Source organism: Anomaloglossus baeobatrachus, chromosome 2 (genome assembly GCF_048569485.1).
Source record: "Anomaloglossus baeobatrachus isolate aAnoBae1 chromosome 2, aAnoBae1.hap1, whole genome shotgun sequence".
Taxonomy (NCBI): Eukaryota; Metazoa; Chordata; class Amphibia; order Anura; family Aromobatidae; genus Anomaloglossus; species Anomaloglossus baeobatrachus.
In genome coordinates this window covers 773,870,755-773,891,709 of record NC_134354.1, presented here as the reverse complement: position 1 = coordinate 773,891,709, position 20,955 = coordinate 773,870,755, and the positions used below count along the sequence as shown (strand labels likewise).

Genomic DNA, 20,955 nt, shown 5'->3' with positions numbered 1-20,955 from the left:
CTTGTGGAGACTGACAAATCAATCTGGCTGCCAGTAGTAAGGCGTCTTATACAGTAGCTGCAATGCTCCTCTGGGTAATATTCACATTGTCTCTTCAGGAAGAAAGGAGACGAACTCTAGCGCCACCTATCAGAAGTAACAATCCTAAAAGTCAGAACTGGCCCTTTAAGAAGTCTTTTCACATTACTTACTGTAAACAACACACAAATGTAATGAAAAAAAGCAGTAAAAAACTATGCAAAAACCAGCACAAAAACGCACCAAAGAAAGCAGTAAAATACGAGTTTTGAGCGCAACATTTTTTACTGCCAAGAGAGTAAAATTTGGTTGCTGCAAAAATGCTGAATGTGAACATTACCTTAATCCCCTACATTTCCCCTGATCAACGGGCTGGTTTCGATTGACCATAGAAGCCTATGATTTGAGACCATCACCTCTTGTGAACAGTGAATCCTCTACATAGAGGCGTTATCTGTCACTGTAATCTTGCCTGGGATGAGAAGTGATGTCTACAGAACAGGAAGTGTCAGTGTCATACTAGGCTCAGCCAGAGTGAAAACTGCAAGATTTCAGAGTCTCTAGATATAGATGACAAGGAAGATTTTAAAAAGTCTCTAATATTGGATACAAAGTGATCTCTGCACAGCAGGAAGTGACTGCTGAGAAGTGATGGCTACAAAACAGGAAGTATCAGCTTTCTACTTGGCTCAGTCAGAGTGAAAACTGCAAGATTTCAGTTTCTCTAAATATAGATAATGACAAGGAAGATTTTAACAAGTCTCAAATATTGGATAAGAAGTGATCTCTGCACAACAGGAAGTGACTGACAAGTGAGGTCTACAAAACAGGAAGTATCAGCTTGATACTTGGCTCAGTCAGAGTGAGAACTGCAAGATTTCAGTGTCTCTAGATATAGATAATGACAAGGAAGATTTTAAAAAGTCTCAAATATTGGATAAGAAGTGATCTCTGCACAACAGGAAGTGACTGACAAGTGAGGTCTACAAAACAGGAAGTATCAGCTTCATACTTGGCTCAGTCAGAGTGAGAACTGCAAGATTTCAGTTTATCCACATATAGGCACCCTAAGGAAGATTTAAAAAAAAATAATCTCCAAAATGTAAAAGAAATAATAAGTTTAATATAAAATCTTGTCTTGTATAACAGGTTTCTTTGATTCCTTAAAGTTGCATAGACCTCGTCCTAATCCAACACAATGAGACGTTACATTGATTTCTGACTCTACCGTGCGTTCATCCGGAGACTGATCTCTAGGAAAAATAAACAAGCGATGTGAGAACAACCAGGACCGTCTGATAAAACCACCGCACGGCAGTCGCCGTCCTCCAGAAATACAATCGCCCTTGTCATGAAAGAGATTATACTAAAAGTAAACAGAGCGCGGCTCGGCTGCCGGATTTGTACAATGCGCCCCTTATCGGTAATGGCTGTTGATCTAGTACTAAAAAGCAAACGTAAGAAACCAAAACTCAGTTCATCGATAATATTGAGTATCCTACAAGGGAAGATGGCAACCCTTAGGCTATGTTCACACGCTGCGGTTTTTGCTGGATCAAAACAGCAACATGTGAACATAGCCATAGGAAAACCAAGGAGATTCTGAGGGCCTGGAGCTGGTTCCTCTCCCAGGGTATCCTTTCTCAGACCCGGTAGCCGCGCTGTTGACCTCCTGCCCAGATCCCTTACAGTCCAATGAAGTTCCTCAGTAATCCCGGTATCACTTCAATGACAGCTGTGGTCTTGTAGGACATTCTTAAGACGAAGCAAGACACTCTGCTGTCACTTGTAATCTGCATTAACGAGTGCATTTGTTGGCACTTTACACCCCGGTCGTCTTGAATATTTACTGTAAACCTCGCCATGGAGATTGACCAGCCTCGCTGGAAACTGGATATGAGAACGGCCGAAGCTACGGTTCTCAGGCGTCTAAGTTGCTCACTACTGCTGAAAGCTGGAAAATAGGACACATGGCCCCGCTGATCCGAAAGTCTTCTTACCTATGTAAGGGCAGTTATAGACAATAAGAGAGGAAAATTGGGAGAAATGAAAGTCGATAATACCTGAACCTTCTCAATATCATGATGTAGAGACAGAGACCCTGATTCCAGCAGTGTGTCACTTACTGAGCTGATTGCTGTAGTTTCAATACAATCAGTGTTTTATCAGCAGGAGATTATCTAAGACGTTTTCTATGAACACAGAAGGCCTTTTTCTCTCAAATATTGTTCACAAATTTGTCTAAATCTGTGTTACTGAGTGCTTCTCCTTTGCAGAGATGATTCATCCACCTCAAAAGGTATGGCATATCAAGTTCTAATTAGACAGCATGATTATTGCACAGGTGTGCCTTAGGTTGGCCAGCATGATTATTACATAGATGTGCCTAAAGGGGGCTTTGCACGCTACGACATCGCTAATGCAAACTCATTGGGGTCACGGAATTGGTGACGCACATCCGGCCGCATTAGCGATGCCGTTGCGTGTGACACCTATGAGCGATTTTGCATCGTCGCAAAATGTGCAAAGTCGCTCATCGGTGACATGGGGGTCCATTCTCAAATATCGTTACTGCAGCAGTAACGAAGTTGTTCCTCGTTCCTGCGGCAGCACACATCGCTCCGTGTGACACCACAGGAACGAGGAACCTCACCTTACCTGCCTCCCGGCCGCTATGAGGAAGGAAGGAGGTGGGCGGGATGTTACGTCCTGCTCATCTCCGCCCCTCCGCTTTTATTGGGCGGCGGTTCAGTGACGCAACTGTGACGTCGCTGTGACGCTGAACGAACCGCCCCCTTAGAAAGGAGGTGGTTCGCCGGTCACAGCGACGTCGCCGGACAGGTAAGTAGTGTGACGGGTCTGGGCGATGTTGTGCGGCACGGGCAGCGATTTGCCCGTGTCGCATAACAGATGGGGGCGGGTACCGATATCGTAGCGTGTAAAGCGGCCTTTAGGCTGGCCAGCATGATTATTGCACAGGTGTGCCTTAGGCTGGCCAGCATGATTATTGCACAGGTATGCCTTAGGTTGGTCAGCATGATTATTGCACAGGGGTGCCTTAGGTTGGCCAGCATAATTAATGCACAGGTGTGCCTTAGGTTTGCCAGCATGATTATTGCAAAGGTGTGCCTTAGGCTGGCCAGGATGATTATTGCACAGGTGTGACTCAGGCTGGCCACCATGATTATTACACAGGCATATCTTACGTTGGCCAGGATGATTATTGCACAGGTGTGCCTTAAGCTGGCTATCATGAGTATTGCACAGGTGTGCCTTAGGCTGGCCAGTATGATTTTTGCACAGGTTTGCCTTAGGCTAGCAAGCATGATTATTGGACAGGTGTGTCTTAGGCTGGCCATCATGAGTATTGCATAGGTGCGCCTTAGGCTGACAATCCTGATTACTTCACAGGTGTGCCTTAGGCTGGCCACAATAAAAGGCCACTCTAAAATGTGCAGTTTTATCATACAGCACAATTCCACAGATGTCACCAGTTTTGAGGGAGCGTGCAGTTGTCCTGGTGACTGCAGAAATCTTCATCACAGCTGTTGCCCGTGAATTGAATGTTCATTTCTGTACCATAAGCCGTCTCCAAAGGTGTTTCAGAGAATTTGGCAGAACATCTAACTGGCCTCACAACCACAGACCACGTGTAACCACACCAGCCCAGGACCTCCACATCCAGCATCTCCACCTCCAAAATCGTCTGAGGTCAGCCACCGGACAGCGGCTGCAACAATCGGTGCAAAACCAAAGAATTTCTGCACAAACTGTCAGAAACCGTCTCAAGGAATCTCATCTGCTGCCCATCATCCTCATTGGGGTCTCCACCTGACTGTAGCTCATCGTCCTCATCGGGGTCTCCACTTGACTGTAGCTCATCGTCCTCATCGGGGTCTCTACCTGACTGCAGTTCATCGTCCTCATCAGGGTCTCCACCTGACTGCAGAGCGTCGTTCTCATCGGGGTCTCCAACTGACTGCAGTTCATTGACCTCATCGGGGTCTCCACCTGACTGCAGTTAATCATCCTCATCAGTGTCTCCACCTGACTGCAGAGCGTCGTTCTCATCGGGGTCTCCACCTGACTGCAGAGCGTCGTTCTCCTCGGGGTCTTTACCTGACTGCAGTTCATCGTTCTTATCGGGGTCTCCACCTGACTGCAGTTCATCGTTCTTATCGGAGGACTCCACCTGACTGCAGTTCATCATCCTCATCGGGGTCTCCACCTGACTGCAGTTCATCATCCTCATCGGGGTCTCCACCTGACTGCAGTTCATCATCCTCATCGGGGTCTCCACCTGACTGCAGAGCGTCGTTCTCATCGGGGTCTCCACCTGACTGCAGGGCGTCGTTCTCCTCGGGGTCTTTACCTGACTGCAGTTCATCGTTCTTATCGGGGTCTCCACCTGACTGCAGGGCGTCGTTCTCCTCGGGGTCTTTACCTGACTGCAGTTCATCGTTCTTATCGGGGTCTCCACCTGACTGCAGTTCATCGTTCTTATCGGAGGACTCCACCTGACTGCAGTTCATCATCCTCATCGGGGTCTCCACCTGACTGCAGTTCATCATCCTCATCGGGGTCTCCACCTGACTGCAGTTCATCGTCCTCATCGGGGTCTTCACCTGACTGCAGTTCATCATCCTCATCGGGGTCTTCACCTGACTGCAGTTCATCGTCCTCATCGGGGTCTCCACCTGACTGCAGTTCATCGTCCTCGTCAGGGTCTCCACCTGACTGCAGAGCGTCGTTCTCATCGGGGTCTCCACCTGACTGCAGTTCATCGTTCTTATCGGGGGACTCCACCTGACTGCAGAGCGTCGTTCTCATCGGGGTCTCCACCTGACTGCAGTTCACAGTCCTCATCGGGGTCTCCACCTGACTGCAGAGCGTCGTTCTCATCGGGGTCTCCACCTGACTGCAGTTCACAGTCCTCATCGGGGTCTCCACCTGGGTGCAGTTCATCGTTCTTATCGGGGGACTCCACCTGACTGCAGTTCATCGTTCTTATCGGGGGACTCCACCTGACTGCAGTTTGTTGCCCTCATTGGAGTCTTCACCTGATTTAGGCAAATTTGTGAACAATATTGGAGAGAAAAAGGCCTTAAAAAGTCTTAGATCTTTGAGTTCAGCTCATGAAATATGAAAAAAAACAAAAGTGTTGCCTTTATATTTTTGTTCAGTAGATTTCCGTTCAAACTTTTATTTATTTTTTAGAACTTTTTCATATTCTTATGAAACCTCGACTTCTTGTGTAAAGCGACCACATGCTGTGGATTTCTTCAGATAAACGTTGGCTACTCTTATTGATGTTAAATGGCCGCAATATCTGAAGAAAAGATGAGCACGGTCCACATTAGGACAATAATTAGTTCCAGTCTGAAGCAAGCTCTTGTTTTTATCACATTACATAGAAACACGAGAGTCAGCTCGAACGCCTCCTGCCAAATCCGAATCTGCTGGAAACTAAAAAGAAAAGTTGCCGAAATTAATCAAAAGTTTATGATGTTCTGTATACAGAAAACACTAGGTGATAAATTTTCGATGCGTGTTGGCAAGAGCCACCATCAACAAAACCGTCTTGGACGGCACATTTTTTTCTGGCCGCACAACGAGTTGGACTCTAGTCTTGGTTTTACAGAACAGGGCCGGTGAGATATCTGTCGAAAATGTTCTCTGAAGTCCAACTTTTTGTACTCTATACAGAAACCATCATTCATGTAGTATTCTGATCTACATTTATATGATGAAGGTCCCACCTCTGGGATCTGCCTTTATCTTGGGAACAGGACTTGCTGTAAGAGGGGAGGTGGTTGCGCATGCGCGACTCTCTACATTCACTTCTATGTAGAGTCCAAAAACTGCACTTGGGTATCCCATATCTCTTTAAGGGTCAATGCACATGATGTGTTTTTGATATGTATTGAAATACAGCAGAGTAATACATTACCGACAAGGTAAATTAGATTTTTGAAACCTTCTGGCTTCGCGGACTTGCAAGTCTTCAGAATGCCAATAAATTTCGTTGGTTTTGGATGCATTTGTTCTCTCAAAGAAAAAAGGGGTGGTCAGGGACTTTGATATTGATGGCTTATCCTTAGGAAAGGTCTAATCAATTTGGGTCCCACATCCTGCACCCTCCGCCAATCAACTGTTTGTGGCATTGGCGGTAGCCGGAAGGGCTCAATTACGAAGCTATAAGGTTCAGTCAACAGCCGGTATTGCACATCTGTCCCCTACTCGAGTGTAAGTACATATGTTGCTACCTCTTTTAATGAGTCATATCATGTCACATGCACTAATAGATGAAGCAAAAGATCAACTGAAGTATAGTTTCTTGTGGACCTTCCTAAGACCACCAAACAGATTGAGGTCTTCTGTAAGTCCTGTCAAGTATCTAGTGTGCTTGGAAATCTTATAACCCTTCCATCACAGATAATGTCTGAAGAGATAAGGAGTGGGCATTTTGAATTCATTTCTTAGTCGTTTTTCTGTCGACATCTGTAAGTGACTCAAGGCCACCGCCAATATCGGCAAGTGTAGTTCATGTGGACCTTCCTAAGGCCACCAAACATTAGATTGAGGTCACCTGAATCCATTTAGTTTGTCAGGACCAGCCAACTATCTAGTGTGCTTGGCAGTTTTACAATCCTCCCTTCACAGATAATGTCTGGGGAGATAAGGAGTGGGAACATTTCTCAGTCGTTTTACTGTCGACATCTGCAAGTGACTCAAGGCCACCCACCCGCCAATATCGGCAGGTATGGGCAACAGTCTAATGTTTAAAAGGGTCTCCAAACTCACACAGGATTGGGTGTGTCAGATTTCCGAATGCCAATATCTTCACTCTCGGTGAGATAAGCCACTGCCTGAGAACTCAGGGGCGCTCAGCCTTGTTTATGGAGGAGTCAAGAAAGAGAACTGTTGGCAGTCAACTATCTATTGTGCATAGGGATCCTTTCTTCACTGAAAGGCATGAAGAGTAAAGGCCCCGTTACACGCAACGACGTATCTAACAATATATCGCCGGGGTCACAGATTCCGTGACGCACATCCGGCATCGTTAGCAACATCGTTGCGTGTGACAGCAAGGAACGAGCGTTAACGATGGAAAAAACTCACCTTATCGTCCATCGTTGACACGTCGTTCCTTTTCAAAAAATCATTGATTGTTGATCTCGCAGGTTGTTTGTCGTTCACGAGGCAGCACACATCACTCTGTGTGACACCTCGGGAGCGACGAAGTACAGCTTACCTGCGGCCGCCGGCAACGAGGAAGGAAAGAGGTGGGCAGGATGTAACGTCCCGCTCATCTCCGCCCCTCCACTTCTATTGGGCGGCCGCTAAGTGACGCCAAACGAACCGCCCCTTTAGAAAGGAGGCGGTTCGCCAGACACAGCGACGTCGCTAGGTAGGCAAGTACATGTGATGGCTCTTAACGATTTTGTGCGCCACGGGCAGCGATTTGCCCATGACGCACAAACGACGGGGGCGGGTGCTTTCACATGCGATATCGCTAGCGATATCGTTGCGTGTAACACCCTCTTTAGCCTAGCCAAATATACACATTTGTAGGTGTCAAAAGATATAGCTATGAGCACAACAAATGTTTGGTTGACCTCAGCCATCTATAGTTAGAGGTCTTTAAGTCAACTAATTTAGACCAGAGAATATTTCCTTGTGTCTCATCTTCTAATACTTCAAGATTCTTCATTCTTGTCCCTTATGAGGATATGTGAAGAACAAGGAGCACCTGGCATACCAATGCCATGGTGGTTGTGTTGGACTGCAGAAGTCTTATCTAATTTCTTCAGAGACTAAATGACTTTCTACATCCCAATGAGGTGTTCAAGTGAGCCCAACTAAGAAATGGAAACTGTTTATCCCTTCAAGAATCTCTTCTTCGGCCCAGTTATTTCATATAGTGCCAAGTCTATCAATCACAGTAGCAGCTGGCCGCCGTTAAGACCTGGTGAGCTTGAGCTCCACATACACTTGCATTGGGAACTTGCTGACTATTCTGTATGGGTAGATACTAGATGTTCCTTGACTCACAGGCGTACTCAGGTGTGTCTAGATGCTTACATACACTGGTGGAGGGATTTACCGCAATGGTCGAAGTCTATGTGGTTAATTTTCAATGGATTTGTGCTTTCTCAGGAACAGGGTACTGAATTTCCTTACTGGATTGAAGAGTTGCCCCACTCATCATCTACCGGTCAATGAATAAACTGCTATACGTAGTGAAGGAAGACGTGGTGGACATAAGCATCCAACTCTCCATTATTTGAGTATTTCAGAGATACGTTCTTAGGATTTGCGGAGGTCCCATCTGTCAGACACCTACCAATACACTGGGCTCTGAATTTCCTTATTCGATTGAACAATTGCCCCACTCATCGTCTACAGGTCAATGAATAAACTGTCATACACAATGAAGGAAGAAGCGGTGAACATAAGCGTCCACCTCTCCATTATCCAAGTATTTCAGAGCTACGTTGTTAGGATTTGTGGAGGTCCCATCGGTCAGAGGCCTACCAATAGGCAAATTATCACCTATCCTGTGGATAAATAATGACTTGCTGAGATAGCACAAGCCTATTAAGTGTTGGAAGCTCAACAAAACAGAGTTCTGCAAGAAACGAGAGGTTGTGCCTGCACGAGGCGTCTTCGCACTACATGTGCACAATGCTTAATGTTTCATCCTGAAGAAGAGACCAGTTTGCCTCGAAACGCCTAGATGTATAAACCTGTTAAGTTTTATCCAACTCCTCGTTTGATTACACAGGCAGCGCAGAGGAACCACTTTCTACTTCATTATATTCACAATGCTTAGGAATCACTTCCGGCAGTTTTATCAAGATCGACTTCCTTTTTTTTCCCCCAAGATTAATATTAATAAAGGTGTCAATCAGTAGTAAAAGCACTGTAACACTTAATTAGTTTGTACAAGCCATATCTATGTTGGCCTTCACAGTAAAGTGGTTGGGTAAATATAAGAGAACTGCAAATACTCTCATCCAAAGTGAAGGATAAAAAGGGTCAGAAACACAGTAACAATCACCGTGAAAGTCGCGGATCCAATAAAAAAAAAATTAAATAGTTTATCTTAGTCAAACACTGTGATTGAACGTACACCAATGCATAGACGTATCGAAGGTCATAGAAAGCCACAATCGACAGACGTCATTGCAGTATATTCACGGGATGTATCGGCGTCTGTAAGATCTTGTAGCTTTACCTATATTCAATGGGGATGAAATAAAAGGATATTTACCGGAAGGAAAAAACAATACCCTAACGCACAGACCAAGAAGCTCGTGATACATCAAACAGTGCTGCCGCTCAATGCAAGCAGTAAGAAATGGAATCATTTTCCGGTGGCCAAGCGGGACACAATCCAACACTTGGCTGCCTTAGGTTCAACTGGGCAAGTAACTTAAAAAATAGGAAATATTGGTAAGAAAAGGTCTAGAGAAAGGACCAAAGCACCGTCCTGGTCCAGCGTCCTGTCCAGTTCTCCATGGCTGCAGGTCTTCACTTATGTTCTTGGCATCCTCAATCTGGCATCATCGGTGTCTCTGGCCTTTACTTGGCTCCGCGAGAAGTTAAATTGCTCATTGGCCATATTTCCTACATCACTAGTGACCGCTCACAAACATGCACGCTTGGCTTGGACAGGTGTAATCAAAAGCAAGAAGGGGATAAGCCACTGCTAAGGATGAGCAAGTTTCAAAATACTCGGATTCGTGATACTCGTAACGAGTACTATCTAATACTCGCGTATGCGTTCCACATAGTGTGTGCAATGCAAGTCAATGGGGAATACTCACAATGTAACGAGTAACCTGAATGCCGCTCCATCCGTGCGAGTAGCAAATAGTACAGTATTCGGGGTTACTCGTTACCTTGCGAGTATTCCCCATTGACTTGCATTGCACACACTATTCGAAATGCATACGCGAGTATAAAGCCTGCTTTACACCTTACGATTGTGCATACGATATTGTATGCGATCGTTCCCGCCCCCATCAATTTGTTAAACGTGTCGCAAAAACGATTATTTCCCGTCACACGTACTTACCCTTCCATACGACCTTGATGTGGGTGGCGAACATCCACTTCCTGGAGTGGGAGGGACGTTCGGCGTCACAGCGACGTCACGCGGCCACCAGCCAATAGAAGCGGAGGGGCGGAGATGAGCGGGACGTAAACATCCCGCCCACCTCCTTCCTTCCGCATTGCCGGCGGGAGCCGCGAGACGCAGGTAAGCTGCTGTTCATCGTTCCCGGGGTGTCACACAATGCGATGTGTGCTACCTCGGGAACATTGAACAACCTCACGTTCAATTTTTAGGAATTGAATGACGTGCATGCGATCAACGTTTTAACGTTCAATCGCAACCGCACGTAGCTGTCACACGTTACAATATAACTTACAATGCCAAATGTGCGTCACTTACGACGTGACCCCGCCGACACATTGTAAGATATATTGTAGCGTGTAAAGCCCGCTTTAGACAGTACTCGTTACGAGTATTGCAAATCCGAATATTTAGAAACTTGCTCATCATTAGCCACGGCCCAAAATGTCTGGTGGAGTTTTATCTTTCATGATAATTGGACATATTGCAATCCAACAACTCAACAGTTCTTTCCCCCAGAATCATGACATCACCATGGTAAGCCGGTCTTGACGAAATTCATAAATATTGGTAAGAAAAGGTCTAGAGAAAGAGCCAAAGCACCGCCCTGGTTCAGTGTCCAGGCCAGTCCTTCATGACTGCAGGTCTTCACTTATGCGCTTGGCATCCTCAATCTGGCATCGTCGGTGTCCAAAATGTCTGGTACAGTTTTATCTTTCATGATAATTGGACATATTGCAATCCAACAAGCTCAACAGTTCTTTCACCCAGGATCGTGACATCACTATGGTAAGCCGGTCTTGCCGAAATCCGTGAATTCATTCGACATACTGTAGATGTAATATTCGTGGGCAACTTTTGGCCAGACTGGACAGATTCCAACACTGCTTAAAGGGGGCTTTACACGCTGCGACATCGCTAATGCGGAGTCGTTGGGGTCACGGAATTTGTGACGCACATCCGGCCGCATTAGCGATGTTGCTGCGTGTGACACCGATGAGCGATTTTGCATCGTTGCAAAAACGTGCAAAATCGCTCATCGGTGACATGGGGGTCCATTCTCGATTATCGTTACTGCAGCAGTAACGATGTAGTTCGTCGCTCCTGCGGCAGCACACATCGCTATGTGTGACGCCGCAGGAACGAGGAAGCTCTCCTTACCTGCCTCCCGGCCGCTATGAGGAAGGAAGGAGGTGGGCGGGATGTTACGTCCCGCTCATCTTCGCCCCTCCGCTTCTATTGGGCGGCCGCTCAGTGACGTCGCTGTGACGCCGCACGGACCGCCCCCTTAGAAAGGAGGCGGTTCGCCGGTCACAGCAACGTCGCCGGGCAGGTAAGTATGTGTGACGGGTCTGGGCGATGTTGTGCGGCACGGGCAGCGATTTGCCCGTGTCACGCAACAGATGGGGGTGGGTACCCACGCTAGCGATATCGGGACCGATATCGCAGTGTGTAAAGTAGCCTTTAGACTCAACTGGGCAAGTCACTTAAAAAAATAGAAAACATTGGTAAGAAACGGTCTAGAGAAAGGGCCAATGTGCCTGCCTGTTCCAGCGTCCAGGCCAGTCCTCCATGGCTGCCTTAATCTAGCATTGTTGATGTCTTTGGTGCTAACTTTTCCTCGTGAGAAGTTGGATTGATCATTAGCCATATTCCTTACATCTCTACTGACCACTTATAAACATGCACGCTTGGCTTGCACAGGTGTTATCAAAAGCAAGCCACTGTCCAAAATGTCTGGTGGAGTTTTATCTTTCGTTATAATTGCACATAATGCAATCCAACAAGCTCAATAGTTCTTCCCCCAGAATCGTGACGTCACCATAATAAGCCGGTCTTGCCAAAATCTGTGCATTCATTGGACATATTGTACATCTAAAATTCATGGGCAACTTTTGGTAAGACTGGACACATTCAAACACTGCATTAGGCTCAACTGGACGCTTGGAGGTTTTTACCCACTACACCGAACCCTAAACATGAGTCAAAACTAGCACTGCGGAGACACGAGGATTAGTGGGTGCTCTTGTCCTCTGGCTTGGCTGTCTTCAGAAAGACTACACGGACCAGGGCTCATACCAGTGAACGCTCGCACTCCTTCCCCATGGGCAAAACATTACTCAGACAACACAGCATGAGGGAACCACACATTGGTAAGACTTTATTGGGTCATTGTACATTCCCAGCAAGAACACAAGATGGTACAAGCAACAGAGTCTCACCCTTCCGGTGGCTTGCCAGGCATTAGTCTTTGTGACTTCGGAGCTTCCAGGGCCAACTATCCCAGTCCAGCCGCATGCCGCTTTTGGCGGCCACACACTGAGAAGAGATAGTGGCAACTTAGGAAGCAGTTCTGTGAACCTTCAGCTGCAACCGTGGATCCTAAGCTGAAATCCTGTAGAATATCCAAAGTGAAGGAGTTCTGTGTTTCCTCAGTCAGAACCGAAGCTCATCGGCTAAGATGTTGTGGAATCCTTATTTCTGGTGACAGGAGCAAGGCCCTTTTTATAGCCCTCCATTCTTATTTCAGGGTATTGTGTCTTACAGGAGTAGTTGGAGATGACTGCTCTGTCATTGGTATAATTATTATATGATTAATTTAAGAATTAATTTTCCTCTGAACTATGCAGTCAAAGGGACTGAGGCAATACAAATTTACAGACAATAAAGACCCCTTTACACACAGCAACACCGCTTGAAATATCGCTGTAATGTCACCGGTTTTGTGACGTAAAAGCGACCTCCCCAGCGACATTGCAGTGTGTGACACGCATCAGCGACCTGGCCCCGGCTGTGAGGTCGCTGATCGCTACAAGTCGTTCAGGACCATTCTTTGGTCTTTTGTTTCCTGCTGCGCAGCATGTATCGGTGTGTTTGACACTGTTACAACGACATCATTAGCGACCCAGCCCATAGGCGTGCTAGCGTTCCCTTTCCAGCAAGGTCGTTTTGCAGGTCTGTATCGCTGCTGCGTCGTTGGTCAGATCTGCCTGTTTGACAGCTCACCAGCGACTGTTAGAGACTTTCCAGCGATCCCGGCCAGGTCGAGATCGATAGAAAGTCTCAGAGTGTAAAGGTGCCTTAAGGCTCTAAACAGTCTAGGAAGAGACAATGGTTAACTTGTCTTGATTTAACAAACAATAGGACCCATATGTCTGGCCTAATTAAGACCAGTTCACCGCCAACACAAGTGGCCAAACATTAAGTCATCACAAGCATTAATTCTGATAGGTGAGAAGGGTCATCCTTTTTGTTTTGCGCTCAACGTTTTCTTATGTACACTGTGTTTGAACCCTAAAGGCCCCCATAAACTTAAATAAGCAGCTAAACCCACTGGCATTGTCGAGACAGGACAACTTTCTCATATGATATAGGGGCCACTCAGCTCTCCCAACAGATGATGTCAGTGGAGATGAGTTTGGGCAGTTGACATTTCGATGCCCGATCCTTTTGTTTTCAGAAGAGATAAGCCACTGCCAGATACTTCTCTTCCCTCCAACCCTTAGAAAACACATGAACGCTAAGCTGTGCCAAGCATCCATGTGCATGGGGTGAATCGGGAGAGGTAGCTGTCGATTGAGCAAAGGTATGACCAGCTTTCAAAGGATTCCATGCCTAACCCAACTCGGGGCTGATCACCCAAGAACGTCTTTACTTATGTCCTTCCAGGTGTTCAGAATGTTTTTTTTTCAGAACTGAAATTTTTGCTGAAACAAAAAGCATAGGAGGTCTCCACAATTATTAATATTTCTTCTTCTGCATGGGCGTCTAAGAAGCAGAGTCTCACATTTCCTTGCGTCTAGGTCATATCTGGCACAGAAAAAAGATATTACTGCCGTCGGGACCGCATTAAGGTCCAGGGTTGAGCACGATTGAGCAGACACAACACCTTTTCCGAATCTTTAAAAAATAAAACAAAGTCCAACCACGAGAAGATAGTTATAGGATGGTGGACATCGGGGGAGAGAGAGCTGGCATGAGAAATGTGCAGGTAGACTACAAGGAAACAAGTTAATTTCAGTAAAAAAAGTCTTACGGAGCAGAGACAGGTGGGAAGAACAAGACGCAGACATTCTCTGGAATATCGGAGATCAACAGAGGGTGGAAAAAAAGGCAATAAGTAGTATAAAACGGAAGAATCGAGACAGCTGGAGGACACATCAGGGTGAACAAAGGAGACATCACCGAGAGGAGACGATAGAAGGGAGGGTTAAGGATATGTTTGAGAAAAAAACATAACATCGGGAAGAAGAAGACAGAAATGGTCATAAAAAGCCTGTAAAGTCAATGCGTGCACAGATCCACGGGCCGAAAGAGAGCGAAGCACGATGGAAAGAGATAAAATAAGTGATGATCAAAGGAGGGGAAATGGCAGAGATTAATGCAGTATGTAATAAAAATAATAAACAGGTCGTCTTGCTATGTTGTACTGGACGTATGAAATACTGCAAAGGCTTATTAAAATGAATTCCAATGCACGCGGGGTGGTGGAACATCTGCAATCATGTGGTATGAACGGATTCCAAGGTTTTATTACATGGAGTCTAAGTGTAAATGACCAAATCAGTGAGAGAAAATAGTGTCACCAGGTCCAACCATCACGGGGTGATAGTCCGAGCGTACGTTATGCATGTCCCTCTCTTCTGGGAGTCCTCCAAGCCTTTCAGAAGAACAAAGAAGGAAAAGAGGACACCTTTCTATGGAGCTATTACTATAGATGCCCATACCTTATTCCATTGGGATTGGCCAACAAAGTAACATGCATGAAGGCCACTAAGCCTACGTTCACAAAGTCAGCTGGATTCAGTAGACCAGTCACTTCCAGAAATTGCTTATGTGACTGGCTGTCACACGGCATTTGGCTGAAAAATCTGGTGCTGTTCACACCACAGACTCCAACACTCCACACTGTGGTTTCTCTGGGGCTTCGGAGTTGCACAGTCAGACTCGGGCGTCGGCCAACTCTATGCTTATTAGTACTTGGGCTAGCAGGGGTTAATCTGTCCTAGTCTGCTGGTTACCTCTAGGATCACATGTAATGAGAAACCTATCACAGCTTCTCCCCGCCTTTTTAAGATGGTGGAAACTGACTTCCTGTGCCGATTATAGCATAAAGCCAACCAGTCCAAGTGCCATTGTGATCCAGTTGCTTGTGAACTATGGAGTGCTGTTTGGTGTGTTGTGAAAATTCTCTTGTTGTCTCTTTATTCCCTCCATGCTCTTTATTTCCTCCTGATCATGTATCGTCTAATACCTCTGTGTGTGATTGCTGGGAGTTAGAGTTTTGATTTCCTCGTTTGTCCATTTGTGTGGGTTTAACCACTCCTGTCCCGACCCCCCCCTGGGGTTGGGGAGAGGGGGTATTAGATCAGGGCTTGCCAGGAGCAGGGCTAGGTTGGTGGTCCAGACCTCTTCACCATCAGAAATACCTCTGGGATAAGAGACCGCTAGGGCCCCCTAGCCTGAGGGTCAGTCTAGGAGACCTGGCCCCTGGTTATACCCTTATACTTCATGACACTGGCTTCATGTGACCATCTGCATATGAGACGCTTTTAGGAGCTCCCTATTATGTACATGCTCTAGTCTGATCTGTAAATTGGAAGAAACAAGATCATACTGCAGTATCATTTTATATGGACTCAAAGTACTACAAGTGTGAAAAATAGCCAATGTGAATTAGCATATAGGTTAAAATACTGACTGATAAGCTACAGTCCAACCTGTCACGGAGGGACTTACCCAACCCTGACACGCAAGCATGGTCGGACAAACTGAATGTGCATGTCTATCGCAAAATTGGGAGAAATAATGGTTAATCTGACAGGTATATAATGTACATTGCCAAGACAAAGACCAGAACTTACTTCTTCTGACCCTTTGTTTGGCATCGTGAAGTCAATTACTGGGTAAATTCTGACCACTGGTAAAGTTTTGGTGTTCCTCCTGTTGTAAGTCCTTGTGGTAGTGCCAAGAGGGCCACATACAGCCCACCAGTTGACAATAAATTTCAGATACTAGCCGAACAGCTATTACTGGGCAACAGCAAATCCTCTTCGCCCTTCCCCCCATGGTTCCAACAAGTATATCTTTATTCCCAATGGGTAGGGTCCAGTAACCGGTAAGATATGCCTAGCTTTGGTTTATCTTGGGTGGAAAGGAAAGGATCTGGCATTATGAGTAGAGTTGAGCTGGAAGGCAATAATCCGGGGCCGGCGGGTCGGTAACAGACTTAAAAATAAGTCCGATCCGCTCCGGAATCCGGTGCCCATATAAGTCAATGGGGACCGGAATCCGGAGGGTTAAAACGTTTGTGGAGGGGCTAGGGGGCTGGGAACGAGAGCGGCATACTCACCGAGGCGCTGTCATGGGGACACACTCCTTCTGGGTCACGCTGTTACTTTCCGGAGCCGACAATTCAATATTCATGGTTTTCCCCGCCCACCGGCGTGTGTTGGTTGCAGATAGACACGCCCCCATCCTGAGTGGCAGCGTGTCAGCTAACTGCAACCAATCACAGGTGCCAGGATGGCCGGTGGGCGGGGAAAGCAGTGCACTGTCGGTCACGGTGGTAAACACACTCTGCAGCACAGTTATAGCGCTCGGCTGCAGCCCCAGCCGTCGCGCAGTATCTGTGCTGTTTATCCAGTGCCCGGAGTCACACGTGCGAGGCTGCCGGGTGCTGCCAGAGCCCCTCGCACCTGTGATTCCGGTGAAAGTTAAAAAAAAACAAAAAAAAAAAACGACGTGCGGTCCCCCTAATCTTCACATCCAGCCAAGATAACGCCGGCCGGGGGCTGGTATATCCTCACCAGCAGCCGTCCGGTATGTCGCATCTGTTAGATGCGACATACCGGTGTGCGATACCGGCTCTTCCCGCTGGCATGATGCGGTGCCAGTCGAGGTAATAGCAGGGGTTAATAGCAGCAAATAGCTGCTGCTACACCCTAGGTTTGTGATGGCACAGGCGTCTGTCAGATACCTGCATCACACAAACCTGTAAGTGACAGTAAATAAACACAGACACAGAAAAATCCTTTATTTGAAATAAAATACAAAACACTCCTCCTTCACCACTTTATTAACCCCCAAACACCCTGCAGTTCCGACGTAATCCACAGGAGAAGTCCCACGCCGCTTCAGCTCTGCTACATGTTAGAGCGAGCAGCCATAGAGCACGGCTGCCCGCTCTGAGTGCAGCGTAGTACTGACCACGATAAGCGATGACTGCACGGCAGACAATGTCACAGGCTGGGGGGCGGGTCAGCCAGGAACCAATCACAGCTGAGAGGACGGCCGGTGGGCGGGGAAAACACGGAAAGCTGTGTGACAGCACAGGAAGTGAAAGCGCAACCCGGAAGCAAGTGTGCCGCCATGACAGAGTCTGGTAAGTATGAAACGCTATTTATTTATTGGTTGTTTTTTTTTTTCATTTTTTATTAAATGCCGGATCGTGCAGCCGGAATATCAGGCCCGGGAATAGTGCTGAAACCGCGCGGATCCGGACATTTACAGCCCGGGCCCGCTCAGCCCTAATTATGAGTATTACCACACTGCCCCTTCTTTCCCCCAACATACACCATTGTGGGAAAGTCAGAACACCGTAATACAAATTGGATGGCCAGTCCCTCTAAATTCGCCGGTTGACATTTATCCAATGTGTAGGGTTGTCTTTGTCCATCAAAACCATCACAAGAGTGGGATTCACTTCTTCTACTGTAGACGATATTTGGACACTTCAAGACTGGGTGAACTTTAGCCAAACGTTTGAAGGGTCATTTGGATCTGCCCAAAAGGTTTTGCAAGGCTTTGGTGGGACATTTTACAAAGGGCTCTGGAGCTAGGTGGCCATAAACATTAGATTAATGCTGGCCGACCAACTAATGTGTATTTGACCTCCTACCGACAATCATTTGGCAGATTTTGGGTAAAAAATGGATTTCTAACCAGCACAGTCCATTTTGTCACAAGGGAGATAAAAAGAAATCCATAACACTAAGGGAAATATAAATATTATAATAAAATTCCCATCATCTTATTATCTGATGGTCCCCCCCCGTTGCCCTGAACTCACCTTGGCTAGTTAGAGGGCCTGGGAGAGCACTAGTCTCAAAACTGCAATAACACAACAGGGAGTAAGTGTGACAAACAGAAAAAAGATAGAAATAAAAAGAAAACACTCCAAGCTCCTCCGATGCAGCTAAACACCACAGCTGCAATAGTCACGACTCCTCAGCTTCTTCCAAAGAAAGACTGCTTCCAAAGTGATCAACACATGACTTTTTATAACATAGGGAGTGGTCAAAAAAGAGCTGCACCTGAGATTAGGGCTACAAAGGACAGCCAGATAGGAAAGAGTCCTTAACCTCTAAAAAAAAGAAGAGTCACTCAAATACAAGTTTGAGTGACGCCTGTCCGCACGCTGTCCTGCCCTCCTCTACCGGTGGGGACATTGGCTCTCTCGGTTGTCTGGCCGTCCCGAGGTAGCTGCCCTGTCCCAAGTCCATACTGTGCTGCTGCATCCCAGAGCCTGTGTACACCTCACAAAATTCCTGGTTCTTCTTGAAGGCTTCACACACGGCCATGCCCCCTGTCTTACAGGGCCAATGCTCCCCAACCTGGAAGTGCCTCTCAGGTCAGCTGAGAGTTTTCAGGTAAATAAAGCACTTTCCCCATAAGGGAGGTGCCTGGGCAATGAGTTAGTAACTTTGCTAGTTCTCAGGTCCTCTGTGCTGCTGCTTTACTGTACTATATGCTGCTGCTGATTTGTTCCTGTTTCAGTGCACTTCTTTTCCACCGCTGCTGCTACTACCATCTACGCCGGCTGTTAGCTCGAAACCAGCTGTTTCAAGTATCCACGCTGCTGCCATAACCATCCATCCATTCCGGATGGATCCACAACTCTTAATGTTGCTGCTGCCGCTATCACCAGGGACTGTACTGTGTCCGTGGCGCCAGCTGCCGGAGTACCACAGATCTCCTGGGGCTGCCCTCTGCCGACTGCTTACCAGCGTGTGTATCTGTGGACACCTCTGGTGGTCTAGTTTACACCCCCAACGGCAAGTGAACAGTACCTTTGGTCCAGTGGACCCACTAATACAGTGCTCGTCCCGCAAGCTTAATAAAGGCACTGTGACCATCTGGTCCCAGACTCGCCAGAGGTCTCCGCAGAGCGGGACACACTCATGACACCTACAATATTACCTTATTTGTGAGTTGCCATCTTCTCATAGGTTACATACCCTCACAGGAATATTTTGGGACCGATTCTTAGTCCAGATTTGATCATTGAGACTTAATTGGGTCTGGCAATGCCGGATTAAAAGAATTTGGCTTTCTATATTGCCTTTCCATGATTGACAGCTGCAAGCCAGTAAGTCAAAGGCAGATAACGACAATTATCAGGACAAATAAACACATGCCTCGGCACATGTAATAAGCAGCCTGCGATCTGCTACAGCTGGTGCAGCAGAGGCAGATGCCACCAGGACGTGGTAACGGGAGACAGATGTCTTTCCCAAGTATTCACAAATGATCCAAATTCTCAATGAAAGCGGCACCCCACGCTCGGGAAGACGGGGAAATGCTGAGTGAGCTGCTCGCTGCGCTTCGAGAAACCGCTCCCACATTACAAGGAGCACCTGTTACGTCCTCTCATTCCATCTCGAGCTGTCGTGGAAGTAAAGGACGCCGGAGCCGTGCCGAAACCTTCCCAGTGTGCACACGGCTACTAATGTGCTTTATGTACCGCAGTCATCCCGATCAGACGGAAGCAGGAAGTCTGTGATTATTAAGAGTATCCTAAGAAGATACCCAGTGTGAAAGGGGGCAAGAAAGCCATGCAGCGAAAGGCAATGAGGGGCTCGGGACCGCAGCGCTAGTGATCACTAAGGTCCCAGCAATCACATATTTATCACTTATCAAGTGCATCGGTGAGGAATGAAAACCCAATTTAAGACATTTCTGCTTTTTTCTATTTTTCATTTCTCATTACAATTGCATAAATAGATAATTCTTATTGGCACAGATAGTGCTGCCTTACCGTACACCGTACTATTCACCCAAACATTCCGTCTATTCTTTCAAATTATGTAGGCACAGATTTTGTTTTCTCTATCCCTTATGAATGGTGGAGATATATATAACACTTCCTCCCTTTCTATCCTTGTAAATTATGTAGGCACAGATAGTACTACTTTCTGACTCTCTATAAATTATGTAGGCACAGCTAGAACCGTACTACTTCCCTAACGCTCTCTGTAAATTATGCAGGCACAGATAGTACTATTTCCCTGACTCTCTGTAAATTATGTAGGCACAGATAGTACTACTTCCCTGTCTTTCTCTGTAAATGATGTACTTTTTGTTTTCATATGCAAGTCAAACATGTGCAGAAAATACTGCTGATATCTTTCCATGTAAATTATGTAGGCACAGATAGTACTACTTTCTGACTCTCTCTATACATTATGTAGGCACGGATAATACTACTTCCCTGACTCTCTGTAAATTATGGAGGCACAGATAGTACTACTTCCATAACCTCTCTGTAAATTATCTAGGTACAGATAGTACTGCTTCCCTGACTCTCTCTGTAAATTATTTAGGGACAGATAGTACTGCTTCCCTGACTTTCTCTGTAAATTATGTAGGCACAGATAGTACTGCTTCCCTGACTTTCTCTGTAAATTATGTAGGCACATATTACGACTTCCCTGTCTTTCTCTGTAAATGATGCACTTTTTGTTTTCATATGCAAGTCAAACATGTACAGATAATACTGCTATCTTTCCATG

General features: G+C 46.4%; 1 protein-coding gene across 1 annotated transcript in view; it reads right to left on the bottom strand.

Annotated features, from left to right (window-relative positions):
- Positions 1–20,955, bottom strand: part of TMEM135 (transmembrane protein 135) — a 518,807-nt gene that overhangs the window by 415,073 nt on the left and 82,779 nt on the right. The gene's annotated exons all lie outside the window — the stretch shown is intronic.